General features: G+C 39.6%; 1 long non-coding RNA gene across 2 annotated transcripts in view; it reads right to left on the reverse strand.

The window, feature by feature from the left end:
* Positions 1-23,406, reverse strand: part of LOC309653461 — a 261,969-nt gene that overhangs the window by 184,749 nt on the left and 53,814 nt on the right. Inside the window, exon 2 of one of the 2 annotated variants that reach the window (XR_014259195.1) lies at positions 7,922-8,029. This is a non-coding gene — a long non-coding RNA (uncharacterized lncRNA). Of the gene's footprint in view, positions 1-7,921; positions 8,530-23,406 lie in introns of those variants that run through there. The other variant, XR_014259196.1, reaches the window with a different exon arrangement.

Genomic DNA, 23,406 nt, shown 5'->3' on the forward strand with positions numbered 1-23,406 from the left:
GCGTTCTTTCAAAACAATATATGATCTTTAAAGGGTAAGTAAAAGTAAATTGAGGTCCCCTGAAGATTGGGACATGCTTTCTTTTTAAGTGGGATTATGTTTCCCTCTTGGTGGTTTATAACAAAATTTACTTCTTTGAAGCCCCATCTATTTATGTCAAAACGACTGTTCTTGCACAAGACAGACTGTGAACATCTGAATAAAAGCCAAGAGTTCAAATCAGTCTCCTTTAAAGGTATGATGGGCTTTCTTTCCCCGGTTGTACAGGAACATCTCACAATGACACAATCTTTGAGGATTCTTCTCTTTTATAATTAAATTGCCCTGAAGAAAGTTCCTAGTCCTCCTCTTCATCTTTTCCTAATTTCTTAGCAATTCTAGCACAAGCACACATCTGATAATAAAGAATACTTCAAACAGCACAGCAAACATTAAAACTGCTTGAAGAATTAAAAGTTCAACACTCATAGTATTAACTATGTTTTCACATACCACGCTTTCTCCGTGACAGCATTTTTGTCTTGGGCGGCACCATCTAAATGCTTTAAAGGAGATCAACCCTTTCCCAGGGCTATTCCCAGGTGAGCTTGCTCCTGTGACCCGGATTCTTATCTTAGTTTCTCATAAAACCTTTCAAAGATGCTTTATCCAGGACTTCCCTGGTGGCACAGTGGTTAAGAATCTGCCTGCCAATGCAGGGGACACAGGTTCAAGTCCTGGTCCGGGAAGATCCCACATGCCACGGAGCAACTAAGCCCAGGCACCACAACTACTGAGCCTGCGCTCTAGAGCCCGCGAGCCACAACTACTGAGCCCACGTGCCACAACTACTGAAGCCCGCGCGCCTAGAGCTGGCGCTCCGCAACAAGAGAAGCCACCGCAGTGAGAAGCCCGCACACCGCAACGAAGACCCAACGCAGCCAAAAATAAATAAATGTAATTAATTAAAAAAAAAAAAGATGCTTTATCCACAATGAGTGTTTATGGAGACAGATAGATGGGTAGAGAGATCCACTCAGTCCTAGGAGGGAATCACCAGACATCATTTCATGACTTTCTCTCCTGGACTTTTCTCTGTGTATCTGTCTGAGTGGGGACCTTCCCCCCAATGGAATGATTACCCTGGTCCAAACACAGAGGCCAACACATCTTGTTTTTTGCTCCTACCCTCTTAGTTGAAGTAGGCTTATTTTGAAGTCGGGCTATTTTTATGAGGATACAGAGGCAAACACGGATGAAGGAAGTTGCCCAGGATCACAGGGTTGGTACATAGCCTGAGGGAGACTTGAACACTGCAGTGAGAAGTTTGAGTCTGTCCCCACCGTGCTATACGACCATCGTGTGAATATATAACACTCTGCTATGTTATCACAGTAACTTTTATACGTCTTTCCAGTCCTGAGAGACCTCCCTTAGTCTCCCCTAAAAGGATTCACAATGTCCCAAAGGATATAAGTAGATCATAATTTAATTAGTTAATTATCCTTACTTAGCAGACTTTTAATTATGCTTTTGGAAAACACATCTCCAAATCTTTATTCTACCATTTCACTCTGTTCATAATGCCCTTTTTTCCCCATGATAAAGGTTTAATTTTTATGTATTCCAACCTGATATTCAAATGGATTTTGCTAGTTGATACTCTGCAAAATCGAATTTGTTTTTAAAAAACTTAAAATTTATTGTGATTTTTTAATATATTAAATAGATGACAGAGAGATGGACAAAGAAAATGATAGACACAGACAGATGATAAACAGATGATAGATAATAGATATAAAGATACATAATAGACATAGATAGATGAAAGATAATATCGATAATGGATAGAAATAGATGATCGATAACTAGATACAGACATTTATGTAATCTAGTATTTACTTTTATAGATAGATGATACATGATGGGTAGATACACAGATACAGATAGATAATAGACAGATGATAAGTAGATACAGATAGATGATGGATAACAGATGTCAATAGACAACAGATGATGGATAACAGACAGATGATAAGTAGATACAGATAGATGATGGATAACAGATGTCAATAGATAACAGATGTCAATAGATAACAGATAGAAAGATAATGGATATAGATGTTTAAGTCATCTAGTATTTACTTTTGTGTATGCAGTGGAGTTAAGATCCAAGCACCTATTTCCTCAGAATATACCGGTCTGTTCCTTCGAACCCTCTAATTTCACAATTATTTGAAACCCTACATTTATTCCACCTCCAGCTGCCCTGCAGCCTCTTGTTAAGACTCTCTCTCATACTTCTTAAGCCCCCCTTTTCTTTCACACACACAGATCACTCATTATCCCCACTGGTGCAATAGCAGATGCAGGTGGATGGACAGACGCTTGGCAGGATGTGTTTCTCCACGTCCTCTCCTCCAAAAGGGGCGGAGACACTAAATCCAAGTATGCTCTCTAGCTCAGGGGTCAAAGAGGAAAACAGGCGTGTGGCCAGAGCAAGAGAGAGAAAGCATGCCCTTCCCAGGGCACAGAAGCTCTGGACCACGCAGAGGCTGAAAGCAGCCTCTCTGGGAGAAGAACAACTAGTAAGAAAGAACGTCCATTGCATAAGGAAGAGCTGGTACATATATACAATGGAATACTACTCAGCCCTAAAAAAGGATGAAATAATGCCATTTGCAGCTACATGGATGGACCTAGAGATGATCATACTAAGTGAAGTAAGTCAGACAGAGAAGCACAAACACCATATGATATCACTTATAAGTGGAATCTAAACTATGACACAAATGAACTTATTTATAAAACAGAAACAGACTCACAGACATAGAGAACAGACCGGTGGTGGGACAGAGGGAGTGGGGGAGGGAAGGGCTGGGAGGTTGGGGTTAGCAGAGGGAAACTATAATACCTAGAATGGATAAACAACAAGGTCCTACTGTAGAGCACAGGGAACTATATTCAATATCCTGTGATAAACCATCATGGAAAAGAATATTAAACAATATTGTATATGTATGTATAACTAAATCCCTTTGCTGTACAGCAGAAGTTAACACAGCATTGTAAATCAACTCTACCTCAATTAAGAAAATAAAAAAATAAAAAAATACAAAGAACATCCATCAAGGCTAGCCTATGACTGTGCAATCTCCATCTCTAGACTCTCCAGCCCTAGAAACTGTGTACCCATCGGTTTTCAAGAATTTAAAAAGCAGCGATCTTCCAATAATTAGACGGTCCCACTCTTGCTTCGGAGCTTCCAAAGAAGCAGAGGGGAGACCAGAACTCTTGGCAGAGTCCAGGATTTATCACTTTTAGAATAAAGATCTAGTGGCTGACAACACACAATCTTGAAGAACAGACAACCCAACCTGTGGACTCTCCCGGCCATGGCCCCATCCAGCCTCCTGCAATTTATCACCCTCCTGGACAGAGGCGAACCCAACCCATGAGCACTAGAGGAAAGAAACATGGAAACAAGAGAGAGGATTTTCATGTCTAGTTTATACGAGAATGTAGGTATTTTTTCAGTCTTCTTTTAAATTCATTTATCTTTCATAATCAATCTCACTTTCTATCCCTTCAATTTTCTTCAATCTCACTGGTGCTAGATATTTGTACATATTTACATAATTGGGACATAAAATGCTTTGTACCAGATTTTTTCACTTAAAAAATTATATCATGCTTCAATTAAAAAACAGAAAGAAAAAGAAAAAAAAAAATCACATCATGCAACATTCTTTTGATTTATTTATAATTGGGCATTTAGATTATCTTTAGCAGCTCAAAAATTCAAAATGCTGTGAACCCTCTCCTGTAATAACTTGCCTCTTGGACACATTTCTAAGGATAAAGTCCTAGGACCGGAGTTAGAGTCTATGGAAACAACCATTTTGAGTCCCTTGTTATTTATTGTGAATTTCTCTCAAAAACAGGGTGGCAAATACGGTAACTGACATTATTATTTAACTTAAAATGTATTTTAAGACTAGCGAGCATGTGACGGTATAAGAAAGCTGATGAAGTTATTCAAAATGTAAAGTTTGACCTGAACTCCTTAGTTTGAGGGTAATTAACAAAAATCTGGGGACCTAGCCCACCTTCTCACCTTAGGTGTGAATGTCTTTGCAAAAGTTGTTCAAATTCTGTCTGCAACTTAATTTCTTGATAAATGATCAAATTTTTTTGTTGTTTGTTTTATATATTTTGGGTTATATAAAAATTATATGTTTTACTTACAGTGAGGACACAATACAATTTACAATTTTTCTTCCTGTAGCAGTGACCTATCTCCTGTGAAATATCCTCTGCCTCACACTCATTTTGTTACACATTTTTTATCTCCTCTCAATCCAATTCAATCCCAGAGACAAATCCCTTCATCAGTTAAAAAGCTGGCTACATATGATTCTACTCATTTCCTTTATGTACGTACACAGATCTACAGACAACACGTTCATTTTTGTTTTAATATACACAGAATTTTGACAGTCGATTTTATGTGTGACCTTGGCTAGGCTATGGTGCCCAGGCATTTGGTCAAACAGTCGTCTAGATGTTTCTCTAAAGGTATTTTGTAGACGTAGCTCACATCTATATTCAGCTGACTTTAAGGAAGATGACCCTTGATCATGTGCAAGGGCACCATCCGACCTCTGAAGGCCTTAAGAGCAAAAAAAACTGAGAAAGCCTGGAGAAAGAGGAATTCTGCCTCTAGCCGGTAACACAGAAATTCTGCCCGAGTTTCCAGCCTGCTGGTCGCCCTTCAAGTTTCACATTTGCCTGTCCAGACGATCAAGCGAGCAATTCCTTAAAATAAATCTCTTGGTTGGTTCTGGGAAACCTTAATCCAGAAATGATTCCATGCTTATTATTCATGCTATTTTTGCACCTAATATATGTTGTGCCATGATTACACATCACCACAGAATGATTTATGCCTTTCCTTTTAAGGGACACATACAATTTCTCTGCGTTAGGTATACCAGATGCCTACTTATTCATTTATCTCAATGGATATTTTGACTGTGCTTCAAATTCCCTTTATGACACAAGACACCGAAGGGACTTATTCACGAGCCACGTGCTCTTCTCAACAATTTTATAGGGACTTCCCTGGCGGTCCAGTGGTTGGGACTTCGCCTTCCAATGCAGGGGATGCGGGTTCGATCCCTAGTCGGGGAGCTAAGATTTCACATGCCTCGGGGCCAAAAAACCAAAACAGAAGCAATATTCAATAAAGACTTAAAAAAATGGACCACATCAAAAAACAAACAAAAAAAACCTTGAACAATTTTATAGGCAGCAGTAACGAAAAGGAAGCTCTTGGAGAAAGACCAGCATAACCTACCTTCACTTCTAAATACAATTTAAAAAAATACAACACACACACACAGACACTTGTAACCACAACATCTATGAAAAGCTCCAGATGTTGACACTGTCTCAATTTCTGTATCAACAGGCATGTCCAACTGGACGTGTTCCAAAACAGAACTTTTGGTTCTCACCCTACAAAACTGCCTGCCTCCCGTTCCCCCGTTTTTACCATTTCTGCAAATGATCCCACTGTGTTGTCTAAGCCACAGTGAAAGGGTCACGATGGAGTCCTCTTTTCCCGGACCCTGTGCATCTCATCCATCAAGCCAGTACCTTCGACCCTACTTCCAAAATGAAACGCACACCCCGCCCCCGCCCTATGTTGCACCTCCGTCCCGTGACCAGCCTTCCTGCTGTTCTCTCTGCTTCCACTGGCGTGTAACTCACCCCCTCGGCAGCAGCCAAGGATACACTCCTAAAGCATACATCTGACGGAGCCACTCCCTTATTCCAACTGGGTCCATCACTGTTCATGGAACTCAGAATCGAACCCAAGCATTTGCCAAGGACAACGAAACCTCATTTGCTTGGGTCCCTCTATTTGTACAGCTTTTTCACTTGCTCATAATACTGCAGCCATGTGGCTCAGCCTTCAGACGCAGCCAGCCCTGTGTTTGCTGCCGGGTATAGGTCTTGACTGTTCCTGAAGCTTCGTGGGCCGTTATCCCAATCTGCCCATCATCAGCTTCTCCGTTTCCCCACCTGCACGTAAAAAGAACCTTGCCTGACCGTGTGATTCTACAGGCGCGATGTGAAGCAGACACTGACACCCGTCCTAAGGCAAACTGAACCCGTGAAAAGCTTGAGACGATTTCTCTTTTCAGATAACGCCACACAAAGATTTTTTTAAGAGCAGCCTGGAACATGAGTTTATGAGGACAATTTCCTGCTCGTCCTGATTTACGTAGGCAAGTGCCAAGCAGAAACCGTCAAGTGCTGATAAGATGCTTATAGGCCCACGCTTATCAGAAGAGACAAACACCATTGGCTGTTTATACAAAGAAAAAAGGGGAAAATGGACTACTTTCAACCTCTTTGGTGATAATTGGTCTCTTCCGCTTCCAAATCTTGAGTTAGGGAATGAAAATTGCATGCCATGTCTCCCTCTGAGAGGTTGAGGCTGTACATCTTTGCATATTATGGTAAGATTTATGTGGACTCCAAATTTCATGCCCGTGGTTGAATCTATGAAATCTATGACCTTGTCTCTGGAAACCATCACCTTTTGAAATAAGAGAGCGATGATATATAAAACTTTCCTCTTTCAAGGAATGTTTAATCTCTGGATTCAGGCAATTTAATGTATAAAGACTGAGCACCTAATGGTAAGGCAGGTTAGGCTCTAGCCCTGGGTATATTCATATCTAAATAAGATGAAGTTCTTAACACCAGGACACTTGTGATCTACTGAAGAGGTGAGGGGTTGTTCCATTAACTGTCTACAGCAGAGGTTGTACCAGGGGCAGTTTTGCTCCCCCAGGCCAGGAGCATTTGGCAATGTCTGTCACAACTGAGGGTGCTACTGGTTTCGGGGGAAGAGACCAGGGGCACTGCGAAACATCTGGAGTGTACCCATTCCCCACCACAGCAAAGAATCATCCAGCCTCGCTTTCCCGGTAAGGAGCCTGAGTGAGACAACCTGTAAAAACTGGTTCACTATTCACTTCACCCGGAAAACCCTACAAAATCATGCGAAGCAAGAGGTTCAAATCTCTGTGTTCACTTTAAGAACACACGTGAAACTGCCCAGGCCAATAAGGGTAGGAATATCCGAAAGCCACCGAGTATCTAAAGGATGTCACTTTACAGAAGCAATGGGAGCCATTTCATCGTTACAATGATGGAGTTGGGAGGTGTGTCTGGTGGGGCTGGATGCAGGGTCGGTGGCGCAAAAAGAGTGCTGAGTCTTTACTGCACATGCTCACAAATACAGAGTGTAATGCTGAACTTAAGGTCTTAGATGTAGATTCTCTGGTCAATGAACACATCCAGGTGAACAAATCCCCCGCGATATGGCTCAGGACTTACAGAGCTCATGGTCAGATCAACCCATGCGTGAGCTCTCCCTGACACACTGAGATGACCCTTACTGAAAAAGAAGAGATTGTCTCTAAACCAGAAGAGGAAAGGGAAGAAAAAGATATCCCAGAAGAAACTGAAGAAACAAAAACTTATGGCCCTGGGAATAAATGCTGCAAAATAAATAAATAAATACAAATAAAAGAAAAAGCAGGAAAAAAAAAAAAAAGATTATCCAGCCTCAAATGCCAATAGTGTTGTAGCTCAGAAACCCTGCTTTACACCTGAAGGAAAATAATACATGTGCAAAATAGACATATAAACACCTTAGGGCTATGAGCATCTACAGAGAGGAACAAAGATTTTGGGAAATTCCGGAAGACAGGGACGGTGGATGCATAGACAGGAAATCCAATTGTAGTTGTATCTTACCTTCGTGTCCTTGAAAGAGTAGTTTGCATTTTATGAAAAGACCAGTATTGAATGCAAAGAAAACTGGAGTCAGATACCTGATGCCATTCACGGATGGGCTTACCTTGGTGGGAGCAACTGGCCAAAGGTACACGTTGAGGCATCATGGCGGATGGACACCAACCTACTCCCGGTGTTGACAGGTGGGCAGAGCTTTGCGGCCAATGGGAAGCTACGGAAGTAAGGAGAACATTGCGTGAGCATCTTGCAACCAACACCCACCAGCAAGCAACCAACAAAGCTCGGTCGTATTCCAGCTTTTCCCTAGGCAAAAAATTCTACTTTTAAGGACAGGTGTGGAGTTAGGACATTGTTAATATGACAACCATCTAATAGTGCTTTAAACTGAATTAAACCTGAACTAGGGGTAGTGAAATCTTTCAAGCTTTGTGCCTTGTCAAAGCTGGAGTGCAGTCCAGTGGTTAAACCTCGAATAACCAGGTCTTTATGTTTCACTTTTCCCTAACATGGGTCGAATATCCCTTTTGAACAAACATGGTTGAGTCTATGTAGATTTCCTTCCTTCAACTGGTGTATAAATTTAGAATTGCTGATATATATGACTCAAAAGCCAAGGCTCTTCAAAGTAAGCAGGTACATTTGAGAGACAAATGTCATGTGATATCACTTATATGTGGAAACTTTAAAAATGATACAAATAAACTTATTTACAAAACAAATAGATTCACAGACGGAGAAAATAAACTTATGGTTACCACAAGGGGAAGGCAGGGGAGGGATAAATTAGGAGCTTGGGATGAACACACCCACACACTACTATATATAAGATAGATCACCAACAAGGACCCACTGTGTAGCACATGGAACTATACTCAATATCTTGTAATAACCTATAATGGAAAAGAATCTTCAGTGTGTGTGTGTATATATATCTACCTATCTATATAGATACATCTACATCTATATATGTACATATATAGATATCTGAATCACTTTGCTGTATATCTGAAAGTAACACAACATTGTAAATCAACTATATTTCAATAAAAATTTTTTTAACAAAGAAATTAACCAAAGCAAAAAGATCATAAAATTACCCAAGATCATAAGAAAAGGAAATCATAGGACAAAGATCAAGGGATATTCCTCATTCCCAGGCTTGGGCCCTTGCATCAGAAGGGTCTGGAATGGATGGGAGCAGACATGGCTATCACCATCTATGAAATCATCATTCTTTGCCCCAAATCCGATTGCAACAACGCTTTCCTTTCAAAAGCAATGCTGCATAGAAAACGAATGCTTTAAGGCTTTGTCATGGGCATAGCCTATACTCAGCAGACAGTAGATTCTCAGTGGCTTAGAACAGGTGGGGTCCGAACAAATTAAACAAAAGCCAATCTGTCCCCTCGTCAAATCTTAGGTTGTGTGTACAACACACTGTGCTTAGCTTCTTCTGTACATTTATATATAAAACATAGAATCTATTTTGTTTAATTAGCTACTATGCGTAAGTGATCCTGTGCCTAATGTTTTGAAGACTGCGGTGAAGAGCTTCATAAAACTGTAAGTTAATCATTGTCTCCTAGACGTGCCTGCTTTTAAGACTTGTTCCCTAGCCTCCGACGAGTGTAGAAGTGACTGTATGAGAAAGTAGAGCTTCTCACTTAGTGATTAAAAGTAGGAGCTGCTTCTCCTTGCTACTTTCAGCTCTAAATCCCCAATGCTAAGTGGTGAGACATACACTATATATGTCTTTATGTCTTTATATTAGACATATGTCTAATGTCTTTCTGTTGCTGTATTTGCAAAAAAGAATTCTAGATTTTCATAATTTCATAGGATGCTGCTTGATGATTACAACTCAATGTACATAATGAAATCATATTGCTGTGTGTCTTACACACCCAAGAGTAGGGGTGGAGAAGCAGTCATGCCTGCTTTAAATAGGTGCTTGTCACGTGGCCTCCCACTTGGAGAATCAGATTCTCTTGGGATTCACAAGCACAGTAGATCTGCTTTTTATTACGCCTGAGAAATCTTTCTGTTATACATGAGGAATCTTCCTACTTACCTGCAACTTCTACGTTATGAGTAAACGCACTGTGTATGCTCAAACCCACTGTACTAAATATAAACCATGGACTCGTTTATTAAAAAGAAATTGTAATGTGTGGGTATCTCACCCGTTCCACAGGCCCCTGAGCATACAACTGAAAGGCTCACACAATGGAAGACAGCTGCAGACAGATCAAGGGATGAGGTCAATCTATTTCTTCCCAATTACTGAAGAATTATTGAAATACATCAGCCCCTGTGACTGATGGGGATATTACTGCTCTGTTTGGGATGCTTTGCTTCTGTTTTCCTACTGACTATCTTTGGTACTGGCTTATCCTTCCTATAGGGTCTACGTACCTGTGGCTTTGATGAGACCAACCCCATGGGATAACAGTAGTGAGCTTTATTCTGTCGCTCAGAAAAACAATTTTAGTCTTTGCTGTAGAGAGGGAAATCCAGGGGGAAGGCTAATGCAAACTCATTACTACATCAAGAGGAAAAAGACATTTCAGATCTTCTAAGTATGGCCCAACAGCACCATTTCTTGACTCAAAAGAACTACCTTTACTGTATCATTGTTGATTTGTTATATATTTCTGATTTATTTTGAAATCTAAAAGCAATCTTAAAACTGCAGATTGTAAGCCCTTTGATGCTTAGTCATCATCCTTGTTTGAAGCAAACAAGTGAGCAATGTTGATAGAGAACAAGAACTATGGGGGTAGCTTTCTGGACGAGACGTATTTGTGTAGGAATAGCTTTAAAAAATTCTACCTAGGGTTTGATGAATATGAGGTATTTGTTGGAGAACAGCTGGATCCACGTCTGAAAGCACAGACACATACTGGTGCTATAGATTATGTTATACAAGACACTCAAAGTTTACAGTTCCTTTTCTTGAGACGGCAGTCATTATCCTTTAGCACAGAAGCTAAGGAAGAGTTTTATTCCAGGTGAGATCCTTATAAGATGTTCATATTCCATACAATATTAAAAGATGGCATCATATCCTTCTTGCCAAGTCTTTATTTAAATCCTAATCCTTTAAGTGCTAAATATTTTTTATAGAATTGAAGAATAATTGTCAATGTAGGTGTGTGAATTTTTCTCCCGGTGCTTTATACAGCAGTGTTTTAATTTTTCAACTCCAAGAGCCAGGATTCCATAGATGGGCAAGCCCGTTTTCTTTGGAGATGGGTGTTTAAACTCTTTTATCCCAAGGGATATCGCACCCGGTGAGGAATCTGTAAGAAAGCATTTCCATGTTGTACAGAATCATGGTCTCTAATACAGTTCGTGTGTGTGTGTGTGTGTGTGTGTGTGTGTTCGTATACCCTTGGAGAAAGGGTATTTAATGGTGCTGTTCGCGATTTGTTCTTGAAACCACTGCTGACCTATTACCCTTAGACTGTCACTTAATTACATTCTAGACTTATTGGTACAAAGAACAAAGGCTCTGTAAGACCCCACAGAGGACCCATTTCTCACGACAATAGTTGAACAAGCGTCCAATGTTGGTGTAGAAAAGGAACTGGGTATTTAAGGAGGGTTGACATAGTGTAAAAAGAAGGCATTTGAAAATATTTAAGAAGAACTTGAGACAAGTGAGACAATCCATAAAGACAGGAATTATGCTGCAGCCCACGAATTTCATAGGAAACGTGGGTGTCTAAAACAAAAGAGACACAATGAGACCAAACTACGAGATATCTCAATTATCCACGAGAGTCTGTGCAGTGGAAGAAATCAAGACAGTTCTGTATGTATGTGAAGAAATGATCATCGGCCAATGCGATCATCCATCAGCATTCTGGATGGACTGTGTGTAGGGGGGTGGGCGGACACTAAAGTATTTGGTGCCATAGAATTTAGGAGCCCATGGAGGCAGGCAGACTGGCCAAGGGTCATTCTCAATTCCTTTACAAAGAACTCACGTGTGAAACAGAGGAGCTTCTGGATCCCTTGGGGTTGGTGTTAAGGGAGCCAGGGCTTCTTAAGAGGAAACCACCTTTGAGACATAACAACTTTAGAAGAGAAGATATTCCTCATTTCTGGACCATCCCAGCCCCTGGTGCCCTTGTACTGATAGAAACACTGCCAGGGGAGGGAGGACTGAGATTAAATGCTGATCACCTTCACCTGGGGACAATGCCGTGTCTGTTATTCAAATTCAATAAGATGCTGCTCCTATTATTCCTGATTTATCTGTTTTCCTATCTTTTGGGATTGTCTTGCTGTTTGGTTCTGTTCTATATACCTCTATCTAATATCTATCATCACTCTAGATATATATCATCTATCATATCTGTTATCCAACTGTCAGCCATTTTTCTATCATCTCTCATTTTTATTCTCTTTTACTGAATTACCAAGAATGGGTCTTCCTTTCTTCCATCCATCCATCCTACCTTCCATCCATCTATCCTTCCACTTTCTTGCAGTCTTCTCCCCTACACTCACCCCATCTTCCGTAAGATAAGAATGTTTATCAATACCTACAATTGGCCACATTTCTCAGATTCAATGATCAGGGCATATTCTCCATTGAGAGAGAAAGAAATAAAATGAGCAAAGATGACGAAAGAATAAGAGAAGGAAGACAAAGCGATGAGAGGGAGGTGGGGAAGAGAGAGGAGGGGGAAAGTCTAGCCCGCCCATGAACCACAGAGGGACAAGGCTTCATTTCTTGCTATTTTCTTCGTTATTTCTTTTATCTTAACTATCAGTCCCTATGATGATCTTTAACTTATGTTACGCTCCAGGACTATAAAAGGTGATTGCTGGTATTTTCCCTGAGCCTTGTGAAATAGGAAATACAAAAGATGGTTTACCCGCAGGTCCTATGACACCCATTTTCCATGCAAATTGGAGATGTTTGTAAACTAGAAAATGTGTGTCAGGATGAGGAAGCAAATTAACCCAGGTGTAGTCTGTGCTCCCACATCCATAACCCCAACGTCCATGACTACCTTCTTCTTCTCCAAATTCCTCGCATCCTATTTGCCACAGTGTCTTAAACCAATACACAGGGACTTCCCTGGCAGTCCAGTGGTAAAGAATCCACTTTCCAATGTAAGGGACGTGGGTTCGATCCTTAGTCGGGGAGCTAAAATCCCACATGCCGTGGGGCAACTAAACCCACACGCCGTAACTACTGAGCTCGCACGCCTCAACGAGAGCCCGCGTGCTGCAAACTACAGAGCCCTCACGCCACAACTAGTGAAGAGAAATCCCGCACACCACAACTAGAGAGAAGCCAGCGCACCGCAATGAAAGATCCCGCACGTGGCAACTAAGACCTGACGCAGCCAAAGATAAATCAATCAATAATAAATCTTAAACAAAAAATACACATTCACTGGCCTATAATTCCGTAGGTCAGAAGTCCAGTGCAGGGTGTTTGGGTTCTCTACCCACAACCTCACACTCCAGGTGTCGGCTGAGCTGGGCTCCTATCTGGAGGCATTGGGATAAATCCCCCTCCGGTTCATTTGGGGTTTTTCAGAATTCAGTTGCGTGTGGTTGTAGAACTGATTTCTTTCCCGGGCTGTTCGTCAGCCCAGGGAGGCTCTCAGCTACTAGAAGCCAATCACATCCCTTAGTGCAGCCCCTTCAAAGCTACAAGTGGCACACTGGGTCCATCTCATGCTACGAATTTCCTTGCATGACTCTGTGCCACCAGCCAGAGAAAACCCTCTGCTTTTAGCAAGCACACGTGGTTAGATCATGCCCACCTGGAAATCTCCCCATTTCCTCAAATGTGCAAGTAAATATTTAATACATCTGAAATGTGTTTTAGCATATAGTATAAATAGGGCTGTGGACAGGTTTATTTCTTTGTGAATGGTCTGCCACTATTTTTTGCAAAGGGCTAGATGGTATATATTTTGGGCTTTGCAGTCCATATACTCTGCCATTGAGCTAAGAAAACCACAGACAAGACACAAATGGGCGTGTTCCAATAAACTACTGAGCCTGAGCTCTAGAGCCCGTGAGCCACAACTACTGAGCCCATGTGCTGCAACTACTGAAACCTGCGTGCCTAGAGCCCGTGCTCTGCAACAAGAGAAGCCACTGCAATGAGAAGCCCATGCACCGCGACGAAGAGTAGCCCTGGCTCACTGAAATTACAGAAAGCCCTCACACAGCAACAAAGACCCAACGCCGCCAAAAATAGATAATTAAAAAAAAAAGATGATGAGAATGTAAGTGATAATCATAATAGTGTCCTCATAAGCTGACCACATATTGTGTAAAGTGCTGCAGTAAATATGCTCATTTTTATTAGACTTGAAGAAAGCACTGGTACATAATCTATCTTCCAGAGCAACTGCTTAAAATAGAATGAAAAAGTAAACAATTGTAAAAACAACAAAAAAGGCTGAAATGCATAATAATAAAAATACCCAATTTACCCACAAAATGTAAATAAATACATCCTAAAAAAAACACTAGTAGTCTAAATAGTACAATTAAAAATAACTCTCATAGTGAATGGAAATAAAATTCAAATATATGTTGCTTCCATGAGACAAAATCTGAGAAGAAAAATAGGTAAAGATTAACATTATAATTAAGGAAAGATGTGTATCAAGCAAGCACTAACCAAAATAATGTGTGTAGCAATACTTGTTTCAGACCAAAAAAAGGGCAGAATTATTAAAGATATAAAAGAGTATTTCACTATTTAACCAGAAGATATAAAATTATATAAATCTGTTGGTGACTAGTAAGAAAGTTTCGAAGTATTTAGACGGACACCTCACATACCATAAAGGAGAAATCCACACATTCCCAAAGATAGACTATTTTAACATATTTATCACAGTGCCTGACAGAACAAGTCAGATAATAAGGAAGGATGAACATCATTTCGAAGCACATGGCACCTAATTGACAAATAGAAGGCGATTCACCCAGAACTATCTATAGCAAATTCTATTCAAATCCACAAGGGACAGTTGACCATATGCTAGGTCATAAAACAAGTGTTAACACATTTCCTAAAATGGGGTACGTGTACTCTCATCGCCATGGAATTAGCAGAAATTAAAGAGCAAAAAGACACTTATTCCCAAATGTTTGTAAATTAAAGAAAACACAACTAACCCACCCATGGGGCAAAAAAGATAGATACGGGCAATTAAAAAATACTTTGCATATAATGATATTAAAATGTGACTTGTCAAAGCTTGTGAGATGTACCCACATTTAGACTTAGAGGGAAATATGCAGCCTGAAATATATATCCATTGAATTAATGCTAAAAATTGATGCCACAAGTCTCTATGTGAGCAAGTTAGAAAAAGAATGCAACCAGTGGAACTCGCATATTAGAGAAACGTAAATCAAAGAAAGGGCAGATATTAATAAAATGAAAACTGGAATTGCCTCTGAAATTTTGGAGCAGAAATTAAAGAGCAAAAAGGCTCTAGAAAATTCCCAAATGTTGGTAAATTGAAGAAAACACAATTAACTAATCCATAGGGCAAAAAAGATATGTATTATTAAAATACTTTGAATTTAGTGATAATTAAAGTAACTTGTCAAAGTCTGTGAGAAGCAACCAAATTTAGACTTAGAGGGAAATGTATATTTGTTTACTTAATGCTAGAAATTGATGCTATAAAGTAGCTATTTGAGCAAGTTAAAAAAAGAATGCAACGAATTGGACTCCAATGTTAGAAGAATGTAAATCAAGGTAAGGGCAGATATTAATAAAATGAAAACTGGAGTTGCTTTTGAAATTTTGGAGCAAGACCTTTTAAGAGTCTGTTCTTCCATAATAGCATTGACGACACACCTGCCTAAGCTGTCAAAATTAAAATATTAAGAACTCTGGGAATGAACCAAAAGTTTGCAACCATCAGTGGAGGGTTTATTCAAGGAAAATGATGGACTTTCAGAAGAGCAGGAAGCCTGTGGTGTTTTAACTTGATCCATTCCCTTTTCTCTAAGGCAGTTTCTTGGTCCATGGAGTTCAACAGATTTGCAAGGACCATAGTTCCTCAAGAAACCCCACGCAAAGAGAATCTACTCTGTTTGACCCATCTGGAAGCTCCCTGAAAAAGTTCCATTCTCAGGATTTTTTAAAACTTGATGCTTGACCCGAGAAAAAAGCTCTTTCCCCACATTAGTTACCAGGATACATGTGGTTCTCATGTGCACATGGAACTCATCCTTAGTTAAACCTGTATTAGGTTCTACAAGACCCAAGCAATTTAAAGGGATTGAAATCTTGCAAAGTCTTTCTGTGACCACAAGGGAAGTAAACCAGTAATCCCGAATGGAACAGAATTGGGGAAATTTACAAACGTAGAAATGAAACATTCGACATTCATTAATGATGGAAGGGTCAAAGAAGTCAGAAAGGAAATGAAAAAAGAATTTGGGATCAATGAAACTAAGCACACAACGTACCAAAAACGTGCAGGATGCAGCAAGACTAGAGCTTAGAGGGCCGTTTATTGCTACAAAAGTCTGTATTGAAAAATAAGTCTCAAAAACGCAAATGTACCCATTCACCATGAGCATCTAAATTAAGAGCAAATTAAACCCAATGCAAGCACAAGGAAGGAAATTATAAGTATTAATGTGTGAATAGGTGAAATAGAGAATAGAAAAATCAGTACAGAAAAACAATGAAATCAAAGATTGGTTCGTTGGAAAGATAAAAAAATTAACAAATCTTTAGTTAAGTTGACCAACCGCCACCCCCAGAAAGTTGACTCGAATAATCGAAATCAGGACTGCAAGAGGGACATTATAACTGGCCTTACAGAAATAAATATGACTAAGGATTATGAGGCATAATTGTATGCCGACATATTAGAGAACCTAGATAGAATGGAAAGCCCTAGAAAGCCAGAAATTACTGAGACTGACTCAACACAGCAGAAAACCTAAACAGACCTTTAAGAGGCTGAGTTAGTCACTACACACACACACACACACAAAGAAAGGTCCAGCCCAGATGACTTCTCTGGTGAAGTCTACCACATATTTTAGAATAACTTCACGAAGCCTTCCAAAAATGAGAAAAGAAACTCTTCCCGATTTACTCCATGAGGACAGCGTTGCCCTGATACCAGAACCAGAAGATACAAGAAAACTACAGCCAAGATCCCTGATGAACATATACGCAAAAATCCTCAATAAAACCTTATACAGCAAAAAACACGTGGCAGCATATAAAAAGGATTATACACCGTGACCAAATGACGCACGTTTTACCGCGGTCAAATTTAGAGATAAAGAGGCCATTTTAGCATTTTCCAAAAGGGAAGAGCATTCGCTTGATACCGAGGGAATCTCCTTAGAATAGGACTTTTTATCTCCATCACCACAGGCTTGAGTGCTATGGGATCCTCTGCAAACGGTCAAGGGAAGATTTCTCCACCCCAGAGCCCAGTGTCAGGCTTCGCAGGATGCAGTGTCCTCAAGACACTCATTTTCCTCACGTGAGAATTATTAACTTGAGTTCAGCAATGCAGAACACCCGATGGCCAGATGTGCACTGTACAGGCTCTGAGGTCTTAGCACAGAATGAGGTAAGGAAATATGATGAAATACATAGATTCACAATCTACATTTTATATGGCTTTTAATTATAATCATCCCCACACGTAAGAGACAGGCAAATATCAACAACAGGCAGGCGTTTTTTCAACTACTGACAAAGATTCAAAAGTTTTATAAGGGGCTGGTAAAATGCTTGGGAAAATTTAAAAGAATAATAAACTCTTCATACATTTTGGATACGTGTAAAATGATTCAACCCCTTTTGGGGACGTTCCTTCAATATTTGCAAAGATAAACATGCCATATCTGTCCCTGTGATTCCAACTGTCAGAATGCCCCTAATAAAACAGGCTGAAATGTGCCCCAAATGCTCATGTAAAGATAAACAATGCAGTATTATTTGAAGTACCAATAGGCCTGTGATAAGTTAAATTTCTGCACGATCAGTTTAAATAAATTGTACCACATAAACGTTGTACAGTAGTATGCAGACCTTTAAAAAGATGAGGGTGATTTATATTTACTAATACACGCAGGTCTGGTTCAGTATCAGACCACAATAAAGTGAATATTGCAATAAAGCTGGTTTTCCAGTGCATATAAAATCTTCTGGTTTTCCAGTGCATATAAAAGTGATGTTTACAGTCTACTGTAGCCTGTTAAGTGTGCAATAGCACCGTGTCTTAAAAAACAATGTACAGACTTTAATTGAAAAACCACTTTGTTAAAAAATGCTGACCATCCTAAGCCTTCAGCGAGCTGTAGTAGGAACATAAAAGGCTCCCAGATCACAGAGATCATCACAAGTATAATAGTAATGAAAAAGCATGAAATATGCAAGATTTACCAAACTGTGACACAGAGACACCAAGGGAGCAAAGGTTGTTGGGAAAATGGTGACAGACCTCCTTGATGCAGGGTTGCCACAAACCTTTAAATTTGTAAAAAAAAAAAAAAAAAAACAAAAAACAAAACAACACAGATTCTGCAAAGCACAGTAAAATGAGGTCTGCCTGTACAGTGGTCCCTCAGTAACTGAGGGGATTGGTTCCATGACCCCTGAGGAAACCAAACTCTGAGGATGCTCAAGTCCCTTATCTAAATGGTGTGATATTTGTGTATAACTTAGGCATATCCTCCACTATACTTTAAAACCTCTCTAGATTACTTATAATACCCAATATAATGTAAATATTATACTATGTAGATAGTTTTAAAGACAATGTGAATGATAGAGTTGCCAGTATCTGGGCAAATTCAAGTTTCACTTTTTGGAACTTTCTGGAATTTTTTTCAAATATTTTCAATCCATGGTCAAGGGCTCATGTAATTTAAACATAATGGTACACCATACTGCTTTATATGAATACTTTGATCCTCTGTAGTACACACCTGCTTACTTCTACCGTTTACGTATTTTTAAATGTTTACAATAATTTAACACCCTCATTCACAATTTATTCTTGGAAAAATAAAATGCCAGCTTCGAAATAACTCATTAACCGTATTGTTTATTATCACCTGCAATGCCTAAAGCAGACTTTCTGGATTTCCTGCTTTTGGAGTTTCCCTCTGTCCCTCTCTTGTCTCTGCATCTCTCTGTTTCTCTCTGTCTCTCTCTCACCAACCAGCTTCTGATTTTCTCTTTTGTTTCCTCTGCTCTGGCACTACTTTCCTTTTGCTCTTCCTATGCAAACTGTTTTCCATTCATTTTTTTCTTCATTCCTTTTATTTTTGTTCTGCCCTAAATGGTAAAGACAGAGCATATAACTGTGTTTACTCCAACTCTTGTCTTTCCTGATTTAACAACTCAGCATGACTCAGCAGTCTAGAAATTAAAATAGGGGCGAATCTTTAAAAACACAATCGACATTGGTTTATATAGGTTCATGGCACCAACATGTAATACAAAGAAACAGATTTCCTCACAGTGGAAACATTTTGAGATTGCAGCTTTGTATCATCTAAAAGTGGCATAAACATTGTAGGAAACAGTGCCTGACTTTCTACTTAATGTTCTTAGAAGAAACTGCTAGATACAGTTCTCTAAAATGTCCTCATTAGTGGATGATGTGCAAAAAAACCCTTCAAACCAAAAATAGAAATACTTACAACGCTATTGCTGACTAACCATCTTAAGCAATTATGCAGGATGATAAAATTTAATTTAGGCCACTAATAACTCTAGGTGGAATATTTAACTGGGAGACAAACTAAATCCTAGATTATTGTTGCTGCCTACAGTATGTGAGATCAAAAACGGTCCTTTTGTTAAAGTTTAAATGCAGTATGGCTTCTGTTTTTTTAGGAGCAGAAAAATAAAGAAGCATAGGTTTTTACATGTAGAGAACAAAACACTCACACATTGGCAAATGTTCCTTCTCTAAATTAAATTGTATTCCTAGAAAGTAAAGACTTATTCTAGTATTTACTTACAAATGCATGATGATAAGCATTTTTTAATGAAATATAATACAGAAAAATAAATTATATTGCTATGTTGAATTTGTAGCTTTCTTACCTTTCTTATAAAAATATGTTTTCCAAGTGATCACGTGACATTATACTTCAGTGCATTTTTGGCACAGTTTCCGTGTCAAATTAGTGAAGGCTTTCAGAAGGATATGTGTGTGGAACCAAAAGATATCTATGTATTTGTTACATTTATCTGTTAGAAGTAGCATTGTTTCTCCAACACAGTGGAAGAGTTTATCAGTTTGCTCTCTTCTTAAATCTGGACTTAATGGGCAATAGATGTCAGGCCATCAGACTATAATACTCTTAAAGGTAAGGCATTCCCTCCCTAATCCACCTGTCTCTCATAAGACACCTGTCCAATGGTTGCTTAGACCTACAGGGTTAGGCGTAGCTTGGACATGGCATCTTGAAAGGTGCTTTAGTCCCACTGGACTTGCATGCTTTAGGGCGAAATTTGGGGACCCCTGGCATCCAGGGTATCCCAGAAACAGGCGAGCTCGCAAAGACAGTTTCTTCTCAGCTCTGAATTCATGTGCTAATGGCCCCTGATACCTAAGAAGCCAAGAGGAAGATGGACATGTGGGTGGATTCTTCCTTGTGCTAAGCCTGGAAAAGCGTGAAGACACTTGGGAACAGAAAATGTTGTCCAGGCACACCTGGAGAATATCGATGCCTTTAAAATCCATTACCACATCCAAAAATGATACCCTTTCTGGAGAAAACCCATAATCTGAAAGGATACATGCACCCCAATGTTCACTGCAGCACTATTTACAATAGCCAAGACATGGAAGCAACCTAAACGTCCATCGACAGATGAATGGATAAAGATGTGGTAAGTGTATACAATGGAATATTCCTCACTCATAAAAAAGAATGACATAATGCCATTTGCAGCAACATGGATGGACCTAGAGATGATCATACTAAGTCAGACAGAGAAAAATACCGTATGATATCATTTATATGTGGAATCTAAAAAAAAAAAAAAAAAGATACAAATGAACTTATTTACAAAACAGAAACAGACTTGCAGATATCAAAAACCAACTTATGGCTACCAAAGGTGAAGGGGGGGGATAAATTAGGAGTCAGGATTGACAATATACACACTACTATGTATAAAATGGATAACCAACAAGGACCCACTGTATAGCACAGGGAACTCTGCTCAATATTCTGTGATAACTGATATGAGAAATGAATCTTAAAAAGAATGAATATATGTATAACTGAATCACTTTGCTGTACACCTGGAACTAACATTGTAAATCAAATATACTCACAAAGTAAAATAAAAAATTAAACTAAAAACTAAAACAAACCCAAAAATGATACCCTTTGCCTACGCAGCGTTACTGTGATGAAAGGTAAGGCCTTTCTGTGTTTGAAAATCTATCAGTATAATCTTTTAATTCAACCAGTGGAAGAAGAAAGCCACGTGATTGTATCAAGAGACATGGAAAATGCATTGGAAAATACTTATGTAGCTCAATCCAAAAAGGTAACAGGAAGAAGTTAAAAAAAAGAAAAACTCACATAAGAAAAGCACCTTCTAAAATCAATACCAGAATCAGACTAAAAAAGCAGACAGGCCTGCCTTCTGTTTCCATTATACCCAAAGTTTTTTTTTTTTTTTTTTTTAAGATTCTTGAAAATGCAATGAGACGAGTAAATGAAAATGTGTTATAACTATTGGAAAAGAACAAACAAAATGGGAACTCTTTAGTTCATAACATGAATGTGTACCTGAGAGGATGCATTAAAAACCTAATAGGGCAATTTGGTAAAACCGAAGAATATGAAGTAAATTTTAAAAATCTTAGTTTTCCTATACTAGCAGTAAAAACCTAGAAAGAAATATGGACAGATTTTATGCAAAATCCAATAACGATATAAAAATAACGATATAAAATATTTGCAGTGCATTTAACTAAAAAAGGCTTTGGGAAGAAACAGATCAAATCTCATTAAAGGAAACAAAACAAGATTTGAGCAAATGAAAGAACATGTTTTCTCTTCAAATGCTTAAATTTCATCTCATGTAAACACCAGTACTACACAAATTAATATAGGAATCAACTGCAATTCACATCGGATTCCTAACAAGGTGTTTCCTGTTTTTCACTGGGCAGAGTGATCTTAGAGCTTGTAAGGAAGATGCCTTTACAAGTACAGTTAGGAAATAAATATTAAGCATCATCAATAATCCAGGCTACGTTCTCCTATATATCAGGACACCCTGTAAAGACACTCTAATCAAATGAATATGTTATACTTACTGGAATACACAAGAGAAAGTGACCCAGGCTGCCACACTGGAGAAACCCACCTCTTTTTTTCACACTGTAGGTGAGGGAGCTCTCTCCCATCGTAATTCGGGATTACGGCTCCCTGACACCCCCAATGTGCATTCACTTGGAAGCAAGTTCTCTACCAGTATTTTTTGTCCCTCGGATAGACCCTGACTCTGATTCTTTACCTCTAATCCTCCTACAACCAATATTAGATAAAAGCTAGTTTTAATGAAATAAATTATGCCTACTAGTTAGTAGGTAAAACACTATCAAACATGTGGAATTTGAGCTTTGTCGCCATGTGTTTAGCACTCGCTTCTGTGGTTTGGGTAGGGAGTGAGTGCTGGGGCTTGGGGGTGGAGGGCAGAGCAGAGAGATACAGAAGAGAGAGGAGGCAGAAAGAGAGACAGAGACACAGCAGAGAGGGGGGAAGAAGGGAAGCAAGCAGAGTGAGATAATGCTAAGGCAACATGACTGATTTTCCTCAAATTTATTGTCCCCGCAATTACGATTCCACGGTGTAACAGCAAAATGAACAGGGCGCCTCATTACCATCCAACTCTTAACTACTTCCCTCACTAGGTAAGGGGAAACGCAGAGGATACTAGAGAGGGAAGAAGGACCACGGACAGGAAATCCAGACGCCAGCATGCAAGTCACCGTGAATGAGCTGGGAGCGCTGAAAATAGCTGGGTGGGTGCCCGTGTGCACTTTGATGTTCAACCCCTTTGAACCTGAGGCAAACGCAGCAGCTGGAGAGGATGTGAAATAGAGGAAATGCCTTCCCCGATACCTCGGTGAGCCCCGGCTGCTGTCTGGGGAAGGCTCTCTTCCTGGGTTACAGGTGGGTGGCTTCCAGCTCTGTCCTCACACTAAGGGGGAGGACACAGAGGGATGGAGAGAGAGAATGAGAGAGATTCCTTATGTTTCTTATTATAAGGACATGAACCCTATAGGATCAGGCCTCCAGCCCCATGACCTCATTTCTTCCAAGATGAACACCCTGGGAGTTACAGCTTCAACCTAGGAATCTGGGTGGGGCACACACATTCACTCCATGACACCAGGTCATGTCCAAGATGAGATGACTGATTTTCCTTACATAGAGACACAATTTCGCTTTTTCCACTGTTGTTATGCATACAGGAGTACCCACCAGTGAGCACACAGTTGTTCAAGATCAACAAGGAACAGCCAAGGGACGGCCCTGGTGGCGCAGTGGTTAAGAATCCAC

This window comes from Balaenoptera physalus (assembly GCF_965194825.1).
Source record: "Balaenoptera physalus genome assembly, chromosome: Y".
Classification (NCBI taxonomy): Eukaryota; Metazoa; Chordata; class Mammalia; order Artiodactyla; family Balaenopteridae; genus Balaenoptera; species Balaenoptera physalus.